The 25,126-nt window shown below is 40.1% G+C and overlaps 1 protein-coding gene across 5 annotated transcripts in view; it reads left to right on the top strand.

The window, feature by feature from the left end:
- The first annotated feature begins 604 nt into the window (after positions 1-604).
- Positions 605-25,126, top strand: part of tenm4 (teneurin transmembrane protein 4) — a 146,164-nt gene continuing 121,642 nt past the window's right edge. For all 5 annotated transcript variants that reach the window (XM_076734713.1, XM_076734712.1, XM_076734710.1 and 2 more), the window contains exon 1: positions 605-1,072. The gene's annotated coding sequence lies outside the window, so the exon portion shown is untranslated. The remainder of the gene's footprint in view (positions 1,073-25,126) is intronic.

Raw genomic sequence — 25,126 nt, 5'->3', positions numbered from 1 at the left:
GGGAGGCTAAATAAATCAGTGGCCTGGGGAAAATTTAGGAACGCTAAAAAAACATTCCCCGAAGCTTCTCAGTAATTATAACTTCATATTTAGTATCATAGGTATGACTTCAAAACTATGACTTTGTATCTTTTTGCACCGTACTTTGTGTCTCATTATTCCCATTTGATTAGTTTGATGGACTGTTTGTTGAAAAACTTGTTTATTGTCTTTGAGGAAATTCTTGGCAGTCAGCACATCCATGAGTAACACTTGTGTTCATACAGGGCACCGATTACACATGGGACACAATTATAGTATGCAACACAAGTCTTCTTTGATTGATGGTGACTTATTGTTAATACTTAAGCAATGTGAAGTCTTAATTTTAGTAGTTAACTAAACTTTTTGTCCCTACAACTTAGCTGTTTTCCTGGATGGGAAGACCTTTCATATGTGGGTGAAATTAAAAAAAGATGATGTGCTGAATAGCTGATGGGTTTTTTCCAGGAGAAAAAAAACGCACAGGGAAATCAGAAGTAGGCAGATATTTGGAGGGACTAGGCTTCAGCGTAGTAGCCTACCGAAGGGGGCGACCACGCACAGCCGCACACTCATCCCTGCTCCAGCCTCGTAATTGTAAATCGTGAGGGACCACGCAGCTTGTCACTCCCCGGCATATCGGCTTGCGTGTCACCTTATCTCCCGCTGTGTGTCCAGGGACTATTTCGCGTATTTCTCCCGAAGGATTTTCACGGCGTTCAATTAGGTCTGTGCATGCTAATGGGCATCTTGGACGGCTGCCTCTCTCGTCCATGTGTGCCTCTGTGAGAGCGCTCTGAGCGGCGGCAGCGGCAGCGGCGGCGGCACCTTGGAAGAGCAGCAGCAGGAGGAGGATTTTCTCCTGCCGTACCGCGTCGTGCTCAGTGGAAATACACTCGCCTGCTCGGGGTACTATCAAAACGAAAGGGAGGGAAGAAGGAGAAGAAGGAGACCAAGTAGAAGCATAAGGGCTTTTTGGGGGGGCATTCCAGACCGTATTGGTGAATTGTCAACGGGACAGGCCTGCTACATTGGATGTGTCTTCAGAATGGTAAGGTTAATTTTAGTGAGGTTTTTTTTTTTTTTTTTTTTTTTTTTGCCAGTGTTGCAGAAAAACAGCTTAGCGCAAGCATCATGCAGCAGCGGAGCGAACACGGAGAACTGGTGGAGGAAGCCGCGATCAGTTTCACTACAGATGTTTGTTTTCTTGTCAGTGTTTATGCAGTCTTTTTCTAAACGTGCTCATTAACCCGCGCGTTATTCCTCGCACAGAGAGAGATTAACGGTGCTTCGTCAGCGGTGCAGCACGGCAGGCTACCTGCTCCTCGGTTTTTAGCTGCCTGAAGGCTTTGGAGACCGCCTTTACATCGCACGGTGTGAATTTGATAGCTCGTAGCGCTCAGGGATCAAAAAGTCCACAGCTTTCTTTTCACGGCAAGCTCAGGAACAGGAATGGCTGCAGCGCGTCCTAAATGATGTGAGATAGGTGCATGAATAACGGATGAAGACGGGTGAGGGCTTGCTTTCTGGATTTAGAGGTAGGTTAAAGTGCCCTGCTGTATGAAGACTCTGCACTAAGCTCGTCTACGGCTGTGTCGCTGAGTATAGGCTGCGAGTTACATTACAATAAATCCTGCTGTTTGTACTGAAAGGAAACATGTAGATGGATGTGGACTATAAACCCCCCCGCCTCATTTTTTTTGTTTTTTCCAGGTGAGTCCATATTCAACTTTGTAGTAGCCTCTGTGTCGTGTGGCAGCAGCACCAACTCCCTGGACTGAGGCTCTGGCTTGTTTCAAATGGAGCAAAGCTTTAAGGTTTAGGGATAATCTCATACCTGATAGCTTTAATTTAATAATAATAGATAATATGAATCAAATTCAGATATTCTGAGCAACATTATGGATTTAACAACCTCAAATTTAAAAAAAAAAAACACCTTTAACTAACCTTAGCCTTATGATTCAAAGTCAAATCAAATTGGATCTTCAATTTACTGCAGTTTCACTTACTTTTTTTTTTTTTTTTTTTTTTGTCCTGTTAAATTTACGAGTCAAGCCTCAAAATCTGCGTCATTAGATCAGTCATAATCAAGCCAATTAATGTAAGCAAAGTAAATTAAGAAAACTCTCCACCTGAATGTTCTGCAGTTCTCAAATATTTGAGACTGGAGCAGTAAAAGCGTTTACATGGAGGACCCCTGGGAGTCATTGTTGGGGCCCTACACACAGCTTAGATCAGCACTGGCCAACTTAGAGGACTCACACACACACACACACACACACACACACACAGATAAATACACACCTCTGAGTGTCGTGATGTAATAGTGCTCATGCTTGTAGTAGACCTAGAGCTTATACCACATCACACTAATATCGTTTATTGGTGTTCTGAATTATTGGAGAAGTTTTCCAGGAAGGGACAGAAGCCTACATAAGAGTGAAAACCATTGAAGCAAAGTGAATTGATCTTTAAATGAAGAGAGTTTAATACCTTCATAGATTATAATAGTTGGTGTCAAAACAGTGAAACTGCCCCATTATGATTTAAGTGAATGTTTTTAAGATTGATTATAAATTTAAGCAATAATACTTGAGTATTTCTAGTCTTTATTTGAATTCAGAGTTTTCCCAGGACATGCTGCAGACATCCAGATCATTAAGAAACTACTCTCTATGTGTGGGGGGATTTTTTTTCCTCCCCATATAACAGAGCTCACAAGTGCCACCATTGGCCTTAGAGGGATGCATGACCCCAGATATTAGAGGTTAAATCCAAGGGAATCTGGGGGCCCTCTGTCCTCCATGGCAAGTGTTTCGTGGAGGCATCAAATAAGAGGTCTGAAGTTTTTAGGTCCCGCCGAGGTTAACCTTTGCAGAACAAGGCTGCATTCTCCCAGTTGTCTTTGTGGTGCTGATGAGCTCTCAGAAGCAGCCTCTGCACTAGTTCTATGCATGATAAGAGGGGAAACAAGCCTTCCTTTGTGATCACGAATGAAAAATCTGTTGCTTTTTTTTCGCCTTTGTTGTTGTTTCATTGAGAAGTGAACACACAGCTATTCTCCGAAGGACGGATTGCTGAAAGAAAGATGACATGTAAGATACAGTTGGACCTTGTTATATTCCATAAACGATTGTTGTGTTTGAACTAACATTGGCAGCGTTCGGGGGCAGAACGATGACAGAGAGGAAACAATGAAATGCCTCTGTCCCTCTGGAGTTTTCCACGGGGATATTGTGTATTTCAAGTCATAATTGTTGTGAGAACTGTACGGTCATCTAGGGAGGGAATGGTTGCATTTGAGGGAAATGGATACTGTGGATGGTGAAGAGTATGTTCTCCATGATCCTGCATGATAATAGAAATGTTGTCTTTTTAATTGAAAATAAATGATAATCAGCAAAGCAGCATTTACCTGCTTTGCCTTATAGAAAAATTTTAAATGAAATTGTCGACGTCAGTAAATTGAAAAGTGCTATTTGATATTTACATGTAAATCATACATCAGTTTTTCCTGTTAATTTGTACAGCCTGTGATCCTTTTGTACCTGCTCAGCTAAGCAGCGTTGAGTGCAAAGAAAGGAGAGGTGGATTTTCTAGCCTGGAGCATTATGTTTAGTTGAAGCTGCAGTCTGTCATCTTGTGATTTATCACACGTAGAACCAATGGGTAGCTGTCACAATTACACCACTTTACTGGACATGAAACACACACACACTCACACACACAACCCCCTCATTTTTCCAAATGTTGACAGGACAGCTCCAGACTTTGATAAGTTGAGGACACTGCAGAAATCAAAAGCATGTGGTGTCACCAAGTGACCAACTGATTGTTGCAAGGCACATTTTTTGTGAATAGTCACAGATTTCCTCCTTAGCACAGTTACCTCTGATAGCCTCCATGTAAATATCTACAGCAAAGTCAGATTTATACCTGCAATATTATATCACATCTCTGTTTGTCCTCTGTATGCTGCATCATTCTAATTGGACAGCAGAGAATTGAATTTTAAGTAAAGTGAATTTTATTTTTGTGGCCACTGTCAACCTGACCTGTGTTTGTTTGAGGCAGTTTGTGTGTATTGTGTGTTCCAAAAGCTTCATAAAAAGCTGAAGACTTTTTGAATAACTAGAGCCTGAAAATTCTCTGAGTTTTACCTGAGTGTTAATGCTAAAACACTGCTATACTATCTTCTATGCATTGATACTCATTTCACTGATTAAACAAAGAGAAATCCAAATTCCCAAATTAAAGGAAATGTTTAAGTTTATCTGATTTAATAGGATTCACTTGCATGTGATGAAAAAAAAGGAAAGAAAGAAAAAGAAAGGATGGGAACAAAGAAGAAAAGATCTGATTTGCAGTGTGCTGAAACCCTTAACAAAGCCAAGGTATGTTAGATGTGTCTCCACATTCCCTGTTATCCTGGAGCGTTGCAGTTATCCATTTTTGAAAGAACTGGAATCTTGCACCTGTTTGGTGCTCTGAAAGTCAGAATCACTCAAACAAAGTACTTTTGGAGTGAGGTTGGGGTTGAAATTGTGCGCTTGAGCTCCGATGCACAGGGTAGTATTTCTTCTTGTGGGCACACAGCAACAGACTCCCCTTTGTGTCTGACATTTCATAGTATGCATGTAGCAATTTTTAAGATGACTCTGCTGCAGAAGCTATTGACAGTCTGCAGGTGTGGTACTCATTATCCTTACATACTCTACTTTGATATATCCGTGTCTGCTCAGTTCCACAGCAGAGCATTGTTCTGTTCACGCTTTCCCTAAAATCTGCTCTGCTTCCATGTAATTTCAGATCAATTTAGAATGTCAGTCTCAGAGTAGACTCTGAGGTAGTCAGAGTGAGAGCCCATCTACAGTGATGGCCATTGTTGGAAGTCTCACTTCATGCTTTAATTCTACATCTCTTCATGTATGTTACACAGAAGAGCCAGTTTTGTATGCTGCTTTGACCAAAAAGCTCCCGCCATTTGCCAGGTCTGTGTTTTGTTTGTGAAGGGGAAGAAAAAAATCAGTCTGTTAAAGAAATATAACTTGTTCATTGGCTACAGCTGTTGCTCACTTGCCGCTGGTTGCTTTTAGGTCTATTGCTTGCTTTATTATACAACACTTACTCTGGGAATGCTCATAGTTATATAGTAGGGTGTGTAAAAATAATGGCTAGATATATGAGGATGAAATCTTAGGCAAATAAGACAGACAAGAGTTTACATTTTTATGGGTGGCAAGCCATATCAATAACAGCATTCATTCTGATCCTTTTAGCTGGATGTGTTAGATGTGTCCGCACAGAGTCCTCACAGGCAAACACAACCAGCAGAGTTCTACAGAAGTATTTGGAACACATCGGCCTGAATTTCAGACGCAAGTGGCAAGAGGTGCAGTTGTGAAAATGAAAATTGAACAGTGCTTGAGAAAGCTGTAGATGCACTTAACAAGATAGTTGCTCTACAGCCATAGAATTACACCAGTATTAAATCAAAGTCTTTTTTCTACAGTCTTAAAGAAACAAAAACAAAAAAAAGACGCTTTGAAATTCACAAAGCTGGCGCTTACAACAGAGGTGCAAAAATACAAACACACAGTGCATTTCCTGGTGTACTGCGAGAGAGCTTTATATTTTAACAGCCAAACAGAGTCCTATGGTCTGATTAGTTGTTGTTGAATCTTTTTCATACATTAGAGGAGGTTTGGAGGAAGGCAGCGTAACGGTGCCTTCGGCTAACAGTGTCTAGTTCCCACTTTTAAACATGCTTCTGGACCTGTAATGGGATGGGCAGCCATCTCGGGAGGGTCATTAGATCTGATGGTTGCCCTGCACGGTTGTTAACAGCCAAATAATATGAGGCCATTTCACAGGACCAGGTGCACTTAGTGGTGCCAACACTGTTCTCTTAGCATATTCCCATATTCTCAGATTCTAATGCTCCAGCCAAGCACATTCACGAATGTCTCCTCTGCAGTACGATGTAGTTGGATAGTTTTCAAGACAGAAGTTCTGGATATTCCTAATTAAAAAATGTCAAATTGGACAAATACTGGCATTGTTGTCTATACATCTGTCATTTACTGCCTGTAGCACAACACAAAATGTGGTTGCACTCCAAATAGCTGGAGTAACAGCTAACAATATATATCATGTTTATATAAACAAAATGTAACATATAAAATATTTTCTTTGTTAAATTTACATTATGCAATACTATCCTTTTGCTGTGACGGTATGATTAGGCAACATTGCACAGTGTGGTTGGTCTGATCTGTGTTGTCTCTGCATCACTAAAGAGGCATCTCTGGAGGTCGAGCTGATTCACTCGTAGTTTACATACACTACAGAGACCTAAATAAAATGTTGACAAGGCTAGCAAGATCAGAATTGCACTAGTATGACTAATGAAAATGTTTTTTTGGTCTCTGGCTGATTTTGCTCTAATTTGTGAGTAAAATTGTTGATAAATGTGCAAATAAAATAGAGACCTGTGGCAACAAAAAAAAGTTAACAGAGAAAGTCCAAAACCAAAAACATGCCTGAAAAACTAAATGTCAAAGTAAAGCGTCATCAAACAATCTGCTCTAATAGAGCAGATTTGGCATTTCTGGCCTTACAAACCTTTATGTTTGATTGCCCATCATGCACTGGAAAACTGTCCACTGATGGAGAGAAATTGAGGCTGACCATTTCAAACTGCTCCCAACTACTGCTCACAGACTGACTCTGCCCAACTGTCGGGTCAATGTGTTTTACACCACTAGAGTTAAATGCACTGCAGCAAATTGCCCCACTCACGTTGTTGTGTGTACAGCGTGGCCTGCTGCAGCTATGGCCAGCAGATAAAAAAGCTTGTAATTTGATGACTGAACTTCAACTCATGCTGAACTCGAAAAAAGTGACAGGAATAATAAGATGTCCTACAGTGTTTGAAGGTCACATTATGAGGGCAGTTTAGCTGACAGGCATCACATTCCTTGCAGCTATCACACTAATATAGTGGCATCTTGTATTTTCTGCATCTTCGAATCCTCCCATCAGAACAGTCTCCCTAGTGGCATTTCATCATGACCAGGATAATCTTATGCAAGATAGTGAAACGGTAGTTAATTTGCAGGTAATTAAGCCCTAGTGATTTACAGTTGGAAAAGCAGCATATACTGTACAGTAAGGCTGCAGTTAGTGTGGTTGTGTAATGTTTTGAATGATAGTATGACTGCAGCACCGGCACCTTTCATTATTTATAATTAATGTATATGCAAGCTTATGTATTTTGTATTTTGATAATGTGGTCAGTGGTAAACAGTCAAGTTTCAGCATTGTTTGTAGGTCATAAGTGCATGAAGTCTGATCCGTTGTCTGATCCATTGCCTTTCAGATTTCTAAGTAACCCCGGTGAAATGAAGTTGTTGGATTGATTCATTGCTGATTAACAAAAGAAATGCATGAATGTTTAGATGATCACCATATTATATACCTTGGTTATTTAAATCGTTCTAATATACTTTAGTTGAACTGTTCCCATTTAATTTGTATTTGTATTTATTGGCTGTGACAGTGGTTACAGTAGGTGGACAAACAACATGCAATTTTTATACAATCATAATATATTAATGAGCCTGGATGTATTTGGTTCTTTGCATTGCAAAAGAAACTGTTGTATACTAGGTTGCTTTTGAGAGCAAGGCTTTCAGCAGGTCAAAGCAGATATCATGAAAATGGGACAGAGGTCATTTGTAAGGTTTAAGTTCACATTGCGTGACTTGAGTGCAGAATTCCTGTTAGATCTCAATTTTTAGCTGTGAGTTTAAGCTGTGATTGCTATGACACAGGCATTTTTAAAGGATACGCATGAGGGCTGTATTAAAGGGAAGGTGCGGGACATTTAGAAGCTTATCATACTCCTCACTGATTAAGCCCCCGAAGACATGAAAATATTTTCAGATCAGAGCTGTTTTTGAGTTGGTTGGCACCAGCTTCCTGTCAGCATCTCTTAGTACCTTGTCTTCTAAATGGCACACAAGTAATTCTGTATGCTTTTAAAACCGGAGCAAAAGTTAATAAGTAATAGGACAGTTTCACAGGATATACTATATGTATTTAGCAATGATTAAAGGGATCATTTTTGGGTATTTCAATTCTCTTTATTTCCCTCTTACCCAGTTAGACGATCACACAGAAGATTTTTTATGTCATCAGGATGCATAGCTTGAAGGTATGTTAATTCAGCTCATGGATGTCTGTAAGATGAAGTAGCAGCTGCATTCAAAGGTAAGGAAATATGCCTTTCCCACACGGGGGGTTTACTGCCAGTTGCAACCTAACCCTTAGACAGTTAAGGAAATGACTGTAAAAAGGGAATCTCCAAGTTTCAAAGCATAGTTAGAAATAAAACGAGTAAAAATCTTCCAGATTCTAGTCAGCATCACCAAAGAACATTTGGTGAACAGTAAGGATGACATCATGGGATCGTATAATCTGCCTGCATCCACAAGGATGCCTCTGGAAACATTTATTTGGTCAAAAGAGTAATGAAATAATTTTTCAGTCTGTGTTCTGTGTCTCCGACTTATCCAAGCAATCAGATAACGTCTCACGGAGCAAACTGAAGTGACATACATGTGGACATAATCAAAGCGGGATCCCTTTGGATTATGTCCATGTGCATGCCACTTCACCTCAAAGGACAGCTTCACAAGTGTTCATGGTTGATAAGTGACATGAGAAGATTCTTTTTGTACTGTAAAGGTCCTGGGCCAAAGTTGTGACTGAAAACTGGCTCAGTCTGGCCAGCTGCACTCTGAGACATCAGAGAGCTGCCAACAGGGCCTGTTTTCATCCAACCAGACACCAGGGTGTCATCCTTGACATGACGTCATGATTGTGACTGTTTTCTTTATTCAGTAACAAGAAATTGAAATCCCAGTTCCTTTGAAATGTCCTTTTCAAGTCTTTTAAAATCACTTCAGCTTACTTAATTGTGCAAATTATAGAATATAAAGGTTAAAGTAAAGGTCCCTGTGCCTGCATTCATATTTTGTAAACCTGCTGCATATCTGCATACGGATGTTTTCAGGGGAAGGGGAGTGCTGAAAAGGAGTTGTCAATATATTTTGCAAGTGTTAAGCAGCAAAGTGGAGTGATAGTTCTCAAGGGGGCTGGCCTTAAGCTGTTATTCTATAAATATTAATAAAGCCCACTAGCCTGCCTGGAAGGAAGGTAACAGTTTGCTCATGTCACAGACTGGGCTTCAGTGTGACAACTTGTGAAAAGAGTGATGAGATGACAAAGAGACGGTAAGATGACATTTAGTGACAGGCCTCATTTTTCAAATATGAAATGCCATCACTGGAAAGGGAAGCTGAGTCTGCTGACCTCTCCCATACAAAACTGTGACACAGCAAATAATACCTCCAGTAGATTTTATTTTTATTTATTTATATGCAGTCACCATGATAAGAAAATACATTCACATAAATTACTGGAAGTAAGATGCAAAAACTTGATTGACTGATCTATTTTGGATGCATTTGGAGACAGCTCTAAAGAAATCTAAGATTATACATATGCAAGATAGTTATGCTGGTTAATTTAAGAGAATGTCATGGAACCAACAGTGGAGACGGGGATAAACGCTTTTGGCTGCTGCTGACATTGATCTGCCAAGATGCACTTGTTGCATGCAACTAAGACTAAGCAGCAACACCGTGCTTTGGCATGCTAATAGATATCATGTGTTTGTTTGTATTTCTTTCATGATCCATGGTACATGTGTTTTTTGTTTTTTCTGTGACAGCTGAGAACGACAAATTCATAACTGCCTATATTGAGTCATGAAAATGCTGCAACTGCTCTATTATGAAGGTTTCCTGTTTGGTTTCTGTTTAGACCCCCATGCTGGCAAGGCACTTTGGGGCCAGTTTCAGAGGCACGGTTCACAGTCAAGAATAGAAAAAACTGGCCTTTGCATACTGTGTCAGAGGCACTAAATGCAACTTTTGAGGCCTTTTGAAGTATGGGGTGTTCTGTGATTCTCATCTTCACTTGGTTAAGTTTCCCAGCTCACATCATTCATCTTGATGAGCTGTCCAGTTCAATTGCTCTGTGCTGCTTTTAAACATTGTTGTTCGCTGTGCTGTGTACCTTTGCCCTATCTTGACATCAGCAGCCCAGCTCACGTGTAGCCACTGCACATGGTTTTGTCCAAAAGTCCCAAACATCATTGGAAAGCCAATTTACGTCCGTCAGGGGAACAGAAAGTGACAGTCACATGGAGACTACTTACAACGTATTCATAATATGCCTTATTTAGTTATTGCTATTTTGATGGGGAAATTTCAGCGTATTGAAATGTGTCAGTGCTTTGACTATTGAAAGTTAAAAATTGTAGTATTACCAAGTAATACAGTTTCTATTCACTTTTATTGCAGACCCACTTAAATTGTTGTTCAGTGCAAAAGGTGTCATTAGATGCAACAATTTGCGGTCTCCTCCACTAGTACAGTACTTGCATCCAATCCAAGAAGCAATCTTAGTAACATGCATTATCAGGAATCAAAAGAAGTAGTCCACCAGGACTGGCGTAGTAGCATTTTCCTCAAATGGTGTAGCAGCATACATTAGGTGGCATATGAAAATTATGTATATATGTTTGAAATGAAATATATCTCTCTGGGGTTCTCCAGTGCATTACTGCCTCCGCCTACTGCCTCTAGTGGACCACCATGTTAGTTCATTGGGCCTCAAGATGCATTCTCAGTATTTGCCATCTAACTTTCAGTACACTGTGCTTTGAGATTATCTGTTGAGCTTCAAACAAAAACTTTGTTTCCTCAAAACAATGTCCACCAAACAAATTCAGCACAGCCAAACCAAACTGCAGGACATTGTGGTATAATTTATCTCTTCAATCATCAATGTATTCTTTCTACATTTCTTTCCACGTTCCAATCACACGTTTGTTACTGAACCCAATGAAATAGGCTTTAATGGTCTATAACCAGTGTTATCATTAGAAATTAAGTGCAGACATGATTTAGTTGCCCTCATCCAGAGATTAAACAGTTGTATTTATAGACATGGCTTCAATATGGCAGCCATTATGCACAATATTTTTTCTCTCAGCTCATGCTATCCAAAACATGTGTATTAATGGAATTTAACACCAGTGAGAAGGCAGTTCCTGTCTGGTAAGGTGTTAAATTGAGCGGCTTAGAACAGTCTGTTTAAGATTCAAGATGAGGGTGTTAATTAGTTGACAAAAATCTTTTTGGTTCTAGGTGTTTTTTTCCTTAATCCCGCTGGCCTGAGATCAGGTTGCTACAGCTGAGTTCAAAGAAGACAGATAAAAACAGTGATAGTAACAGTATAGTTATTGGAATGACTTCATGAGGGAAGCTCAGATCAGAGGATTTGATTGGAGTTGGCCAGGCATCCACCGTTGAGGTGGTGAACGGGTGGACGTGGGTCACACCAACATCATGGTGCTGACGTGCACCTGAATGACAGCAGAGAGAGAACATATTTAAAGCCTGACAGCTTTCAGATGATTGGCTCAGGTGAGCATGTCAGGTTGTGATTGCATGAAGACAAGAATGAGCTTGTGGACTGCAGGGGTAGCAGCAAACTGAGTAGGGGGTGACTTAGGAGGTATGTGCATAGAGACGGTCTTCCTGACTGATCTTTTAATAAGCTTAATTTTTCCTATAGCCATGCATCAAAAATGTAGCAACCTAAACACTGCACAACAATATGTAAATTTAAGCAATTATCTAGGTAGCTCAGTGAGTGATACAATTTGACCAGACCACCTATTTCTGGTCCTTCTTTGGATGGTGAAAAACTTCAGTAAATCAGGACCGCTAAATACACAGTAGGTTGATCTGTGATATTTAAGAGCTCAGGGAATATTTACCTCGACAAGTTGTCTATGCAAGCATTTCCATTGTGTTATACAGAAGTACATGCAGTACATACCACACCTAAATGGAAGGGGAGAACAATTCCTAATGCTCCATGTAACTATGCCAGCCTTGACTTTTATATTGAAAAGAAAGGCTTGTATGACGTGTAATACAGTGTTCCATCCTCAGATGTATTCTCTATACTAAGTCAAGATGGAGATGTAAGTGTTTTTCATAATATTTAGAGAAATCGCCTCTCAATATATGTATGCAATCCCTAGGTAGCACATATATAGGATACATACATACTACATTTATATGTGGGAAGAAAAGCAGCTAATGGGGGAAAACACAGCCGCATTGAATGTGAATCCCATTTTCTTTTGTATCCTCTCTGCCGTCTACAAATTCTTTTGGATCCTCTAATGGCAGATATTCATCAGGCTGGGCAATGAGCAGCCTTGATCACAATGCGGACACAGCACGGCCATTGTTGCCATGAAAAAGGCAGCAGACTGCTTACTGTGGTGATGTGATGCTGATTAGGTTTGTCCAAACTACCGTAAGTCCCTGCACTTCTTCCTGTTTTGTTGCAATTGCGGCTGCATTGTTTCTTTCATTCATTCCTTGCATTATTTATATTTATCCATGAATTGAAAGTGCTAAAACATCCAAATAAAGATGTTTCTAACAAACAAGGATAACTCAAGAACTTAACCTGCAACAACTTCACAACAAAAAGCTTTTTAGTGATTCTCCAGTGGAGGGCTTATATATTTAATCATTTACACTAACAGAACACCCTGTAATAGCTTAAATAGCTGGGGTGACTCAGAAAGTAGAGATGCTACCAGCGAGCAATTTGTGTTAAAAAAAAAAAAAAAAAGTCTCTAACACAGTAATTAGGCCTACACCCTAACATCCAACAGTAGTTATATTCTAAAATCCACTCAGCAGGGCTGCAAAGCAACCTGTCCGTCATTGCTTTTGTGGTGCTGCAAGTGAATTAAGTTAATTAGTTTAATGTGTAGTAACTTTAAGTAGAGGTTTGCCAATTATTAAGTAATTAATAGTGATACTGACTGCATTGTTGTCATCAACCGAAGCAGGTCTAGTGATGCCATCATGGCCGTTTGTCTTGTGATCTGTTTGTGACCTTTTCTGTGCTTTTGTTTCATGTCGTATTCGCTTTGATAGCTAGCAATGTCAATACTAAGCTAGTTACTATTGATTGTAGTAATGGTTAACTTGGCAGTGGAAGGAACAAACTATGGAACTGGATTTATTGTGTCCTTGTGTCATAGTGCCCCACAGCGTGGGTTATAGCCATCATCGCCACTGTAAAATATGAGCTTTCGGTCCACACTGAATGGGTGAAGTATCCAATATATGTTTTTAAAATAGCTAGTATGGTTTATCAACCTGCACCATCTACTGGCAGGCATAGAAAATGCATTTAATGTATTCAGTCTGACCAAAAGCAGGAATGACACGTATCCCCACCGGGGAGAAAAAATTAATGACCAGACGTTGGGATATCAAAAGCAGGGAGAAGGAAATCCCCTCCATCCCTCGGGTAATCCACACCCAGGATGCTTCTGTCTGTTAGATAAAAGTAAGAACTGGAAATGTAGGAGTCAAACAACACTCCAAAGAATACCAACTTCCATATTACATTGGAGCAGAAAAACAAAACAAAACATGACTGAAACCTACATGCACTGAGTCATTGACCACACATGTTGTAACTCCTCCTGTGCCAAGTTCTCCATGACGTTCACAGAGTTCGGTTGATGGCAGGAACCCATCATGGCTTGGCCCTTCTCCCAATCAGGACCATTGTGTTGTGCGTCAGCGTGGTCACCCCCTGCTGTGAGGATGGTGTGCAAATGGAAGTTAATTGCGGCTGAAGCGTGCAATATCATGCCAGTGGAAAAACAACATTACAGTTGCATATCATCAACCACTTCTCAAACTTCAGCTGCCAACTTCTGATGTGGCTTGAACACACAGTGTGAGAACTAGCGGGAAGCAGTAGCAGAGCCAGAAATTGAGAAACTGGCCTCCAACTCAAAATGCACTGCATTCATGTTGCATTGGATTCTGCTCTGTTGAAAACCCCAAATTTAGCATTGGTAATGAGGTAACTAAAAGACTTGTCATATTTCATTTCAGATGGAAAAAGTTTAAGGTGATGTCACATCTTCTATCTGCAAGACTAAGAAAAAGAACATGATACAGCAAACTGTCCAGAGCTGTTTTGAAATATGTTCATTCATTTTTTGATGGTTTTCTTGTCAGATACAAACCATCAGCAATTAGCTACCAACACTGTTGCTTCCACGGCGTGAAAGTTCCCAGATACAACTCTTCATACTTATCTGAAAGCAAAATCAATCTTAGTACTGTATAATAGTCAAAATGTTCAGTTTCCAGTCAAAAATACCCCGGTCTATTCAGTTCTGTTCTAACAGCACGGTTGCTTTTTTAAAAATACAACCAGCTGTTCTCAGTAGTCTTGGTTTAATGTTTGCACATCGCAGTGCTTTTGTGTGCATTGGTCTGAGTAAAAATAAGCAATGAAGAGTGAGAGAAATAGACAAAGGGCAGCTTATAAACTGTTTGTGTCTAATTTGCACCTCAGTCTTGACAAAAGACATGACAGAGCAGGAGCAGGAGGCAATTCAAACAGGCCTAAGGGTCTTAACCAGCATTTATATCTGGTGAGATTGAATAAAAACAGTGCTACAGAAAACCAATGTTTTCTCCCCCTGTTGTTTCAGTGAATGCATCTTTTTTTAGAGGACAGAAATGTCTTTTGGTTTTAGTAATCTAGAATATGTGTTTAAAAATTCGTAAAGAATGTGACATTCTCCTCCCGTCAGTGCTGAGATTATTTCCTCGTGTTGAATATCACTGAGCACCCAAGTGTCACAAGGAGGTGGTAGATTGTCAGTGGAATTCCTGTGATATTCAGGTGCACTTAGATAAAAGAGAGATAGCATAAATCAGAATTTATTTTTATAAACTGCACTTAGCATCACATATTCAGACAATGTTATTAGATTATGTTGTTGGTAAGTAAGTAGTGTGTCAGATAATTGAATTCTTAAAAAGAAACACTTAAGATCTTTTGAATGAACAGTCTTTGCTTAATACGAAGATTAAATGATACGCTCATGAAAATCATTTGAATATCAAACCTTCACCCCCTTGGGTGAATTCCAATGCTGACAAATGTTTTTGAATGGAATAACCTAAGGGAGAACTACATCATGGCTAGCAATCCTGCTAATCCTTGCACTGCCATCTAGCAGTCGCTGTAGGCTCTATCCGCACCCTGTGCAGTACAATATTTCATATTACATTATAGTATAATGCTACAATGCAGCTGCATGTGGTCATCGATAGAACAGGGTGGTGAGAAGTCCAACACAAATGACAACTTAAATATTAAGCTAAATCCTACTTAAAGCACTAGTTCATAATGCCTGTAGAATGGAGAAACTGCCGAAATTACTTCACCAGAATTGTTGTGTAGAGTATCGCTTTCTAAAAATGTCAGTGAATCCTTTAAGACTTCATTATTATGCATTTAGCATCAGCTCCGAAGTGTCTCACATCTCATCTGGTATCAATAATTTTTTGATAAGTGGTGTTCGAAATTGTTAAAATGATGTAAACAGTGTTTTTAATGCTTTGATTAATTGAATGACCTTTGGGTAGAAAACCTTAATAAGCCGAGCACTGCTGCTGAAGGAAGTTACTGAGCATAGAAACCGTTTGATGGTCCTCTGCACAGACATGTGACCTTTTACTCAATAATGCAATGTATTCTTGGATCAAAGAGCATATTCTTAATTTCACAGCCAGCTTGCATTTTCAGATATCCCACTTGCATGTTCAAGTATTTTGGTTGATATCTAATACATGTGCACTGTTGAATAAGTAATGGGGTTACCACAGCATGCATGCACCAACAATGTAAATTAACAGAGAGGCTCAATGCACTTCAAATCCACTGACTCCCCCAAGTGCCTGTACAGCATTTTCCAGTTCAGAGCATCTGTTATAAAGCTGCAAAAATATTTTTATGTAAAACATACATGCAGCCTATCAGCCTAAATCATAAAGTGGTATTGCAAAATATAAGAGGCCCCAGCCTCCTTGTACTCTGGTAAAAAGAGACTGCATATCAGGCAACTTGTAAACATGAGTGAACTGTGTGCACTTTATGGGTGGCACATGGATGTACAGGTTCAGATATTTTCAGTTACATCTTGATGCCTTTTGTTCCCACTAAACTACAAAATCAGTCAGTGCAGTTCGTGTCTGTGTTAGTTTTGGTAATCTGGCTGTCTTACCTGCTGATTATATGCTTCACTGGTGATGCCAGTTATTCATATGCTCCAGTGGAACATGGTGGATACTGCATGATGAAGCCTCTTGATCTCAGTTGACTCCCATGTTGCATCATTTTCATATTGAATGTATTGTTAAAGTCACTCCATATCCTGCTGCTGCGTGTTGGAAGGTTTTCCCGCAGAAGAGACTGTCAGCTCCAAAAATATGTGCAAAAGGAGCCAATTTCTTAGAATTTTGCATTAGAGGTAGAGGTGTAAACATTAGCCTGTAGTTTATGCAGTGCTCTCGAAATGACTACTGTTATAGAATCAGCTCAAGGTTATCAAAGTAAATCAAGTCACTGTTTCCTCATTTTGTCCCCTAATTTCTGAGTATATGGAAAACCAGTTTTTGTCAGGAGGAAAAGAGCTCTGGCACATCTCTGTCTCTCCCTCTTGCCCACTGTGCCACCCACACACTGCTACATGTCTCCATTGCTCGGCTTCTCATTGTTCAACGCACTGTTGTGTAAAATGAACAACTTGGTGGAAATGCTTTCTTGCTTTTTGGGCTCATTTTAAAACAGGGATTTTGCATTCCTCCAGTTTTTCTGGCTCTGTTTGGATTGTACAGTAGTTAGAAGCAAACATGGAACTTATTAGTTATTGTGCATGGGCCAACTGGGCTGATAGAATGGCAAATTTGCTGTCCTCATGAAAAAGTGCTCTCCCAGTTGTCATCTGAATAGTGATGGTAATCAATAGCGATGTCTCTGATGTATGCAAATAATCATCAAGGCAAAAAGTGTCACAGTAATCATTTTGTGGTGACATGTGGTGCATATAATGAACCATTCCGGTCTCTCAATTTCATCAGCTATAAGGAGATTTTCCTCTTTAAATGTAAAAAAAAGATGATATGATGTTTTACAGGTCAATGATGCATTTGATGCATGATGTTACCATATAGTTTTATGTAAAACTGTAATATGATATTCTCAGTTCGAGGGCATATACAATATTGTATAAAGTTCTCTTTCGATTGATATATTAATTCTTGGTGTGACCCAGGTTAAAAAGTTAACATGAGCAGAGTTATTCTTTTATTTATTTATTTATTTTGCATCAGTTTCAGTAATAATCCAAGGTCACTGTATTCTAGAAAACTTAAATACATGGCATACTTCCAGAAGCATCACAGACCAGATGGGACTAAGACATGCACATTTTTAATAAAGGCATGTTGTTCACAACACTTTATAGATACTATGCTGAAGATTGTGGTGCTTAAATCCGTGTTCAGAAAATGTGCAAACTGAAAAGAGTGTGAGACAGGAGATGTATGAAAAGCCTCAGCTGGGCGGAGGTTCTGTGCAGACAGTACATTGCTGGTATGACTCAAAGCCATAAGTTGCCTGTATTTTCTTTCCAAGCTTTTAGTATTCCGGGCCAGCTCCTTAGTAGCTGTAAGTGCAGCTCTGTATGTGCCTGAAATGTTTTTGTATTCGCCTGAACACAAGCAGAAACATTGAAGGAGCTTATATGATTTGGATCATGACTGGGAAGGCTGCTGATGTGCTGAGGTAGAAGAATATCATAGTGAAGGAAACTGCTGTGCTATAATACACAGCTTGACCCATAGCTAGGATTATTTATTGCTGTCGTCTGAGAAGCTCATAACTCCTGTTTTAGTTATTTATTTTTATTTGTTAGCGTCAGGTCAAGGACTCCTTGTGGCTCTGCGGGTTGAGAACAGTCTTTGTCTATGGAAGTGTTTCAGTATGATGCAATGCATTTTTTTTATTATTATTCTATGCAGCTTCTAATGTTTTCCAAGGTTTGTACTTAATATCATTGATGCTGCTCCACAGCTGCATTTGTTACTTAATAGGGCATAGAGCTTCTTCATCTTAGATGAATCACTTAGTTGATTTGAAATGTTCAACAAGCAGCTCAGGCACAATAAGAGACATGTGAAGACATTAAGCTGTCCAAGTTTTTTGATTTGTTTTACGGTCCTTACTTCCCGTGTGGCGCACACTGTAGCCCGATTGACCACACCGAAAAGATGAAAGGTAAACAAAAATGAATGAAATAGGAGAAGGAAACAAAAGAATGAAAAATAAGCTACATTTCAGAAAGTGAGCTGGCCAGTTTCCGCTAGCGAGGTCTGGTCTGACCTGTTCTCATGGGAGCTCCTGCTTATGAAAGAAGGTGCTTCAAAAAACAGGAGCGTGTAGAATCTCCCGATTATAAAATCTGATCAATCATCCCACAGAGATGGTTCATCTTTTTCTGAAGAGTAAAACATTATACATACAACAGGTGTTTAAAACATGCTGAATGTCGCTGTCGTCTCAACACGTTAAAATGAGCCTTTCATTCTGAGACAATGTCCTGGAAATGCTTCAAAAAGAGAAATCTGGATCACCTGAGTCTGATTTAGCAGTTTGAGGCTCTAAAGAAGAGGTATGGTTTTATTAAATGCAGACAAAGACAATAAATCATTTTGCATGCAAAGATGAGAAAAATATGGAAATGTGCACTGACAAGCAAACACATGTATTGTTTACACAGTACACATAGAGCATACTTCAGAATGAGAGCAATACATCACGCTTCATTATGAGGATTTAGATTTTCCTCAAGCTTATGATTTTCCATAAAATGTAATTCTGACGCTGAAGCAGCTACAATGTCTCGCCCACTCTGATTTATGTTAATGTTGCCTAATAACATAGCAAGATCAGTGTATTACACTTTATTTTGAAAATCATCTGTTAATTCTGGGTTGTGGGAGGTGTCAGCCTCATTTCTTGAGTAGTTATGGTGCATATGGTGTGTGTGCTTTAATTGACTGCTGCCAGATTCAGAGGCTATTGATATCCAAAACCTGGTTCGGCCTTGGCTCACCTCGCAATTTTCAGTGAGTTCAGAGACAGATCAGTGTGGGCTCATAACATCTGGATGAGTCAACAAACTGCATTTTCATTCTGTTTTCTTGTGTTGAAGGTCAAAGAGCAAACGACTCAATAAAATAAAGCATTATTAACATTAGTCAACGTAATAACGGTGGCACAGAGGGTGTTAAATGACTGCTGCATGTTTTGTGCAGGTCATTGTCAGTGCTGAAACAGTCATGGGTGACAGATTATCTGAAAAAGGTTCAGCTCCTCTCAGCCTAAAATGCATATTAGTATGCAGCACCGAAAGCACTTTCAGTTCAAACATCCAGCCTTTGAAAATAGAATTTCTTCTCTGAGCCGTATTCCTTTTTGCCTAACACCTGTCTATTATACACAAACTTGGGCCAGAGTATGTTGTTGCATCTCGTATTGTTTTGTACAGTTTTGATTCTGGTTGCCTATAAAGATGTTCAGTACAAATGCATTCATGAAAACAGAGGTTGGCCGGCTGATTGATAATTACCTGACTTTGGAGCATTACAGACTGCTAGTCTTGTGTGGAAATGGCTGTAGACTAAATGCATACAAATACATAATGCAGGCAGGTTTATGTAAAGGTATTTTGCCACTGCTTTTTTATCCTTCTTAAGCTTTTTACATTAAGGCAGTGCCAGGAGTAACTTCTGTCTACCTATAATTGTTTTTGTTTGTGTTTCTAAGAAATAAAATGTTTGCATTCAAGCATTCATTGTATTTAGTTCTTTACTCCAATTTAGCGCCACGTGGGCCTGGAGCCAATGCTTTTATTGGAAGGAAGGTGAAATGTTTACATTGTGAATGTAAATTATAGTCTAATTCAAATGGTCGGCTAATTTTTGAAGAAACAACAGAAGTAGGAGGAAGAACTGGCCTATACTTGGACTGCACCCAGAACTACAGTGTGACTGGGATTCTCAGCTGTGGCCTTGACTCTCAAATGTACTTTAATTTTAACACAACACTGAAAAACTGCATGAATGTACTGGCTTTAAAACATTTTCAAAGATGCATCGTTGGTCTGTATGTTTCCTCTTAATTTTCAGAGGAATTAGTGATGAGAGATATTGATGTGTAGCAGATTTTAGATATTCACATGACAGGATGAGCGTGTTTCAGTCAGTTTAATGTGAAGCAGCCCGAGGAAGAAAGATGAGTGTAAAACTCTGGGATTCTCTGCTGCTGTCAAGGAGAGATGAAACGGCCTCCAATGAGGATTTGAAGGAAACCCCTGCTTGTTTCCAAACTTGTTAAACACGGAGATGGTGTTAACATGCTTTGTTTCAGCACTGCACAACCCCCACCTCCACACACACACCCCTCCTCCACTACCACACCAAAACAATCCCCCTTTCAAAGTTGAGCAAACCTGCAGAGTAGCAGTGGAGGGAGCCTGGCCCTGATTTCGGTGCAGCGGAGGAGCCAGGGGGGCCCAAGGGACACTCAGGTTACCAGCATCGAATCCTGCAGTATTAGCAGGGCACAGTGAAATAACAGCCTGCCATCTGGAACCTATGTTAAAGCCATCCTAGCCTTGCAGCGTTCAATCACACTGACCTCAATTAAGTGTTATTTGTTCAGTATTTTTATTCACTTCTTCCTTTGCCTCGAGATCTCTCTGCCTTCTGTAGTAATGTATGCCCTAACGCATTGTGTCAGATCCAGAGCGATGGCTAGAGTTTAGGTTTTCTTACCAGGTCCACTGCTCTGTATGGGCTTTCCCATTAAACTTTAAGCAAGTCCACCTCATAAGAGGTTTCACCAGAGAGCAGCTTTAAGTGCAGGGGCATAAAGCTTGTCTTTGTCCTGGAGAGATGCAGCATGGTATGCCAGGTTAAGAGAGGGTGTTTTCTGGTGAGGCTTCATGCTCATGGCTCAGTGTGGTCTTTCTTGACCCCACTTAAACAGGAGACAATCAGCACACGTGAGCAGGTCTCTCCCCTTTTGAACCTTGATGCTCAGCAAAAAACCTGGTAGATGTAGACTTAATATGAGTATCAGCTTTCCTTTCCTTCACTGGCATTTTGTGAAGTGCTGCTGATCTCTGTCATTCCTCAGGTTGCAGTATATTAACTTTTCCAAATCACTTTTGTTTACTTGAGACTTTAATTAAAAGAATCAAATAAGATTTGGTTTGGACTTAATTTGAAAGGTTTTCCTACTGATTGGATGCAAAACACTTTTTAAAATGAACTTAGAAGACTTTATTTTCTATATTTCATTGGTGCTGGACTGTGATTTATTCTGACTTGATTTGGGTTTCTTCATTTGATTTGTTATTTGAATCACACTGGACATTATGGTGGATTTGACTACGAAAGGATCTGTACCACATGTCAACTCGGTATTTGTATTTAAAACATGACTTGGACTAAAGCGGAGTTGGTCACTGTTCTGATATGAATTTAAAACGTCCAGAGTGCTCAAAAATTTGAAACGGTCTCAGTGGCTACAGTAAGCCTGCAGTTATTACACTGTCAAAAAAGTCAATTTTAATGGCAGTTCCTTCCCAATTAACTCCTCACGAATTGGATGTGGTCTTATGTGGCAGTCCTCTTTCAATAACGGCTGGATTCCTCACAAGCAAGGCTGAGGTTTGCAGCATTTCAAGAGACATGCCCACAGGAATGCTTCCATCCAGCAGATTTTGTCTTTTGATACTGTGGATGCAATTGGGAGCATCATCTCTTAATTGGCAGCTATAGTTGTGACTTTTTAGCATGTGGAGATTTATTCTTGAAAGATTATGTAAGAGTAGTGGAGCTCTGTTAAAACCATGCAAGAAAAATTGGATGTGTGTCATACATCCTGAAAAAAAGCAGCAAAAGTTTCTAATGAATTATTGAAAGAGGAACACTGTGGTGAGAAACTGACATGGCTGCCATTTCTGTTTTAATTCACTAATTCACATTTAGAGTGACTTAGACCAATACTTTCCCCCCCTGTTTCTATCACTCCTCCTTCTCTAGTTTAGTTACCCAACTGATCAGTCTTGGTTGTATCTTAAATTTAATTGGAGGTTGAGTCAGAAATGGATGAAAGCAAAGAGCACATAATTAGGGAAAACTACTTAAATTCTAAGTTTTTTAAAGTAAAAATACATGAATTAGTAAAGATACCATTGAAAGCCTGAAGCCAGGATTTTGCATTCTTGAATTCAGAGAGAGTCAACAAGAAATGTGTTCATAGGAGATACTAAACTGCACATAATGTAACAGCAGCCTTGGTTGACTGGTGACTGATCTCTTCCATTTTGTGCATGAAGCCATGTCATAAATTAGAATTTCTACTTTGCAGCAACCACCAACATTATGCATATTTTTCAGTAAGGTTTTATCATTCAGATTTCATAGTTTTATGCTTTTCAGGTTCCATGCTTTCTCACTGTTCAGAATTCCATTGTGGCTCCAGAGGTCTGCTTTCTTCTTGATGCAGGCAAAATATGCAAAAAGTGGAAAAAGGGAAAGATGAAGCTTTGGGGGAAGAAATGTTGCCACTATCCTAATGGCAGGGAGATAAAATAGAAGGGATTATTGCTGTGTAGTCCATACCAGTTTTAGCCTGTGAGAAAATAGCCATTTTTAAACTCATACAGTCGTACATGCTTTACAGTTTTTATTTTTATTTATTTTTGCAAAAGGTGAGTGTTAATTTGAACAGTGTCTATCACCTGCACTACAGACTAAACATCTCAGCTTAGTCCTAAAGAAATGATATTGTCCATGAGCCTCGCTCTTATCTGTATTTACCTTTTGTGATCAGTGAGCACTGGTCAGAAATTGCCTGGTGCCGTGTGCCACGCTGTCAGCATGTCACAGTGCTGGTTGCGTGCCAAAGATGCCAAGGAGATACAGACCGGGAAACTGGCATTTTGAATTATCTGCTAAATATCCCCTGCTATCAGCGACAGGCATCAACAGGATAGTATGCTTTTAATGGCTGTGGAGACACATCTCAGAGGAATTCCCAAACAGGTGACACAGGGAGTGCTGCGGGTAGCTTCTGAGCTTGCTGTCAATTCGTAGTGCTTTCTGTTTGCACAGATTTCCTGTCTGAAGCACAGGATGTCATAACTACTCCAACAAAGATGATATGTAAAAAATGTGCAAGTCAGTGGACACAAAACCTCCATAAATCAGAATGCTCTAACACTAAATAATGTTGCATTTCTTAATCAAGAATGTGTATTTAATCTTAAAAAAGTAGTCTGCACGAGGCCTGCATGAAAACCTACTTACATTTTTAATGTCAAATGCAAGAGCAGATTTCTCTCAGCTTATGTTGTAGCATATACCAAACAAGAATTTCAGCTCTGAAAGCAGTTTACCCCTGTATCCATTTGGTTAATAGATCCATTAAGCGGCATGGCGTGAGTGGAGTGCGGCTGCTGTGTGGAGCGCAGGATGACGTGTTAATTCTGGGTAATTTATTACCCTGGGTGTCGCTGGGCAAGGCGCTCCTGACAGATCCTGTCTCACTGGGATCGTCCTCAGCCAGGCTTCCATGGGCATCGCCTGCTTAGCAGTGACTCCAGCATGTGGTGCTCACATCCGCTGATGCAAGTATGATGTAAAACCCTTAGTGCAGGAAAACAACAATGAGGATGCACATAGTGTGGCATTATATCAGACTGGCAGTCTTCGAAGGTAGGAGGCTAAAAGCACACCTGTAGAGAGGGAGAGGGTAATCAAATTTCCCCCCAGTGTTATGGGCACTTGCTGGCTCTCATATGGTTTTTATTTATGGAAGTATCCTTTTCTGTCTAGGGCCGAGCCCTGATTGGATCATGGATGCTGATTGTGGCCTAGAGCTATGGTGATCAATCCTAATTTACTTGGAGAATTAAATTCATATATAGGAGGATGCAGTGCCCAGCCCTGATAGATGAAAGGCCATTTCCCTCTTATGCATCAACAATAAAGATGACAGAGAAAAAGACACAATGTGAATCTTTGATTTTGTTTTGTTTTGTGTTTTCACAGCATGTTACATGAGGCTTTCACTGGGGAGTAAAAGCTGCATTAAAAGATGATAGTAGATAAGCAGAAAACAGGGATCGCGCAGGCGTTTGTGCGTAAGGCTTTTTACAAGCTGCAGCACTCTCTAATGTTCAGCCATTGGGATCAGAGAGTGCAGACCTCTGGTGCCTTCGAGGCAGAGGAAGGGGATTGCGCAGGTCAACACAGCACTGCCAAGCTCCCCGTCAGCCATTTCATGTCATAATCAGTTAGGGGCAAATCAGCATACACCAACTCTCAGTGCCCTGGGAAAATCCTCTCGGGATTCTTGTCTGCACTATAGCACTGAAAAGATGGCAAAATGCATTTCCCCATGTCATGTTTTTTTTTTTTTTTTTAATGCGATGTTGTGGTGTTCTGTTTTCAGCCCTAGAAAACAAGCCCTGTGTGTTTACAGTAGGCCACTGCAGCAGCCACGCCCTCTAGACAGAGCATCTTTACAGCCAGTGCTGTCATCCAGTCGATGATGAAGCTACAGAGTGATTAGCCCCACCCAGAGGCTGCTGAGATGGGAGATGTGGGAGGTGTGTGGTTGTCAAAGCAGGGCTTGCAGAGATGACTCAGTTAGGCACTTAGAGTAAGATCATTACCATGCAGGAACCCTCCGCCTGGCTTTGCTGTGTGTGCTGATTTTTTACTGTTGATATTGAACAGCAGCTGGTTTTATTGTCTCCAACAACACAGTTGTTCATGCTGCTTGTTCGGGTTATCACATGGTTCTCATGTTCGTGTTCTCTCAAGCCCGCCATGTTAGCTAATTCATTTTGCAATGCCCTGCTAAGATCCATACTATTGCTGTTGTGAGGAAACCTAATTAGTCCAGTTTATGTGATTGACTGACACTTTTAATTGAAAAAAATACAGCACTTCCCACTGTGTCATAGTTTATTTTG

The sequence above is a fragment of the Chaetodon auriga genome, chromosome 7 (assembly GCF_051107435.1).
Source record: "Chaetodon auriga isolate fChaAug3 chromosome 7, fChaAug3.hap1, whole genome shotgun sequence".
Lineage (NCBI taxonomy): Eukaryota > Metazoa > Chordata > Actinopteri > Chaetodontiformes > Chaetodontidae > Chaetodon > Chaetodon auriga.
The sequence above is the reverse complement of the archived record's forward strand: the minus strand, read 5'-3'. Positions and strand labels throughout refer to the sequence as shown.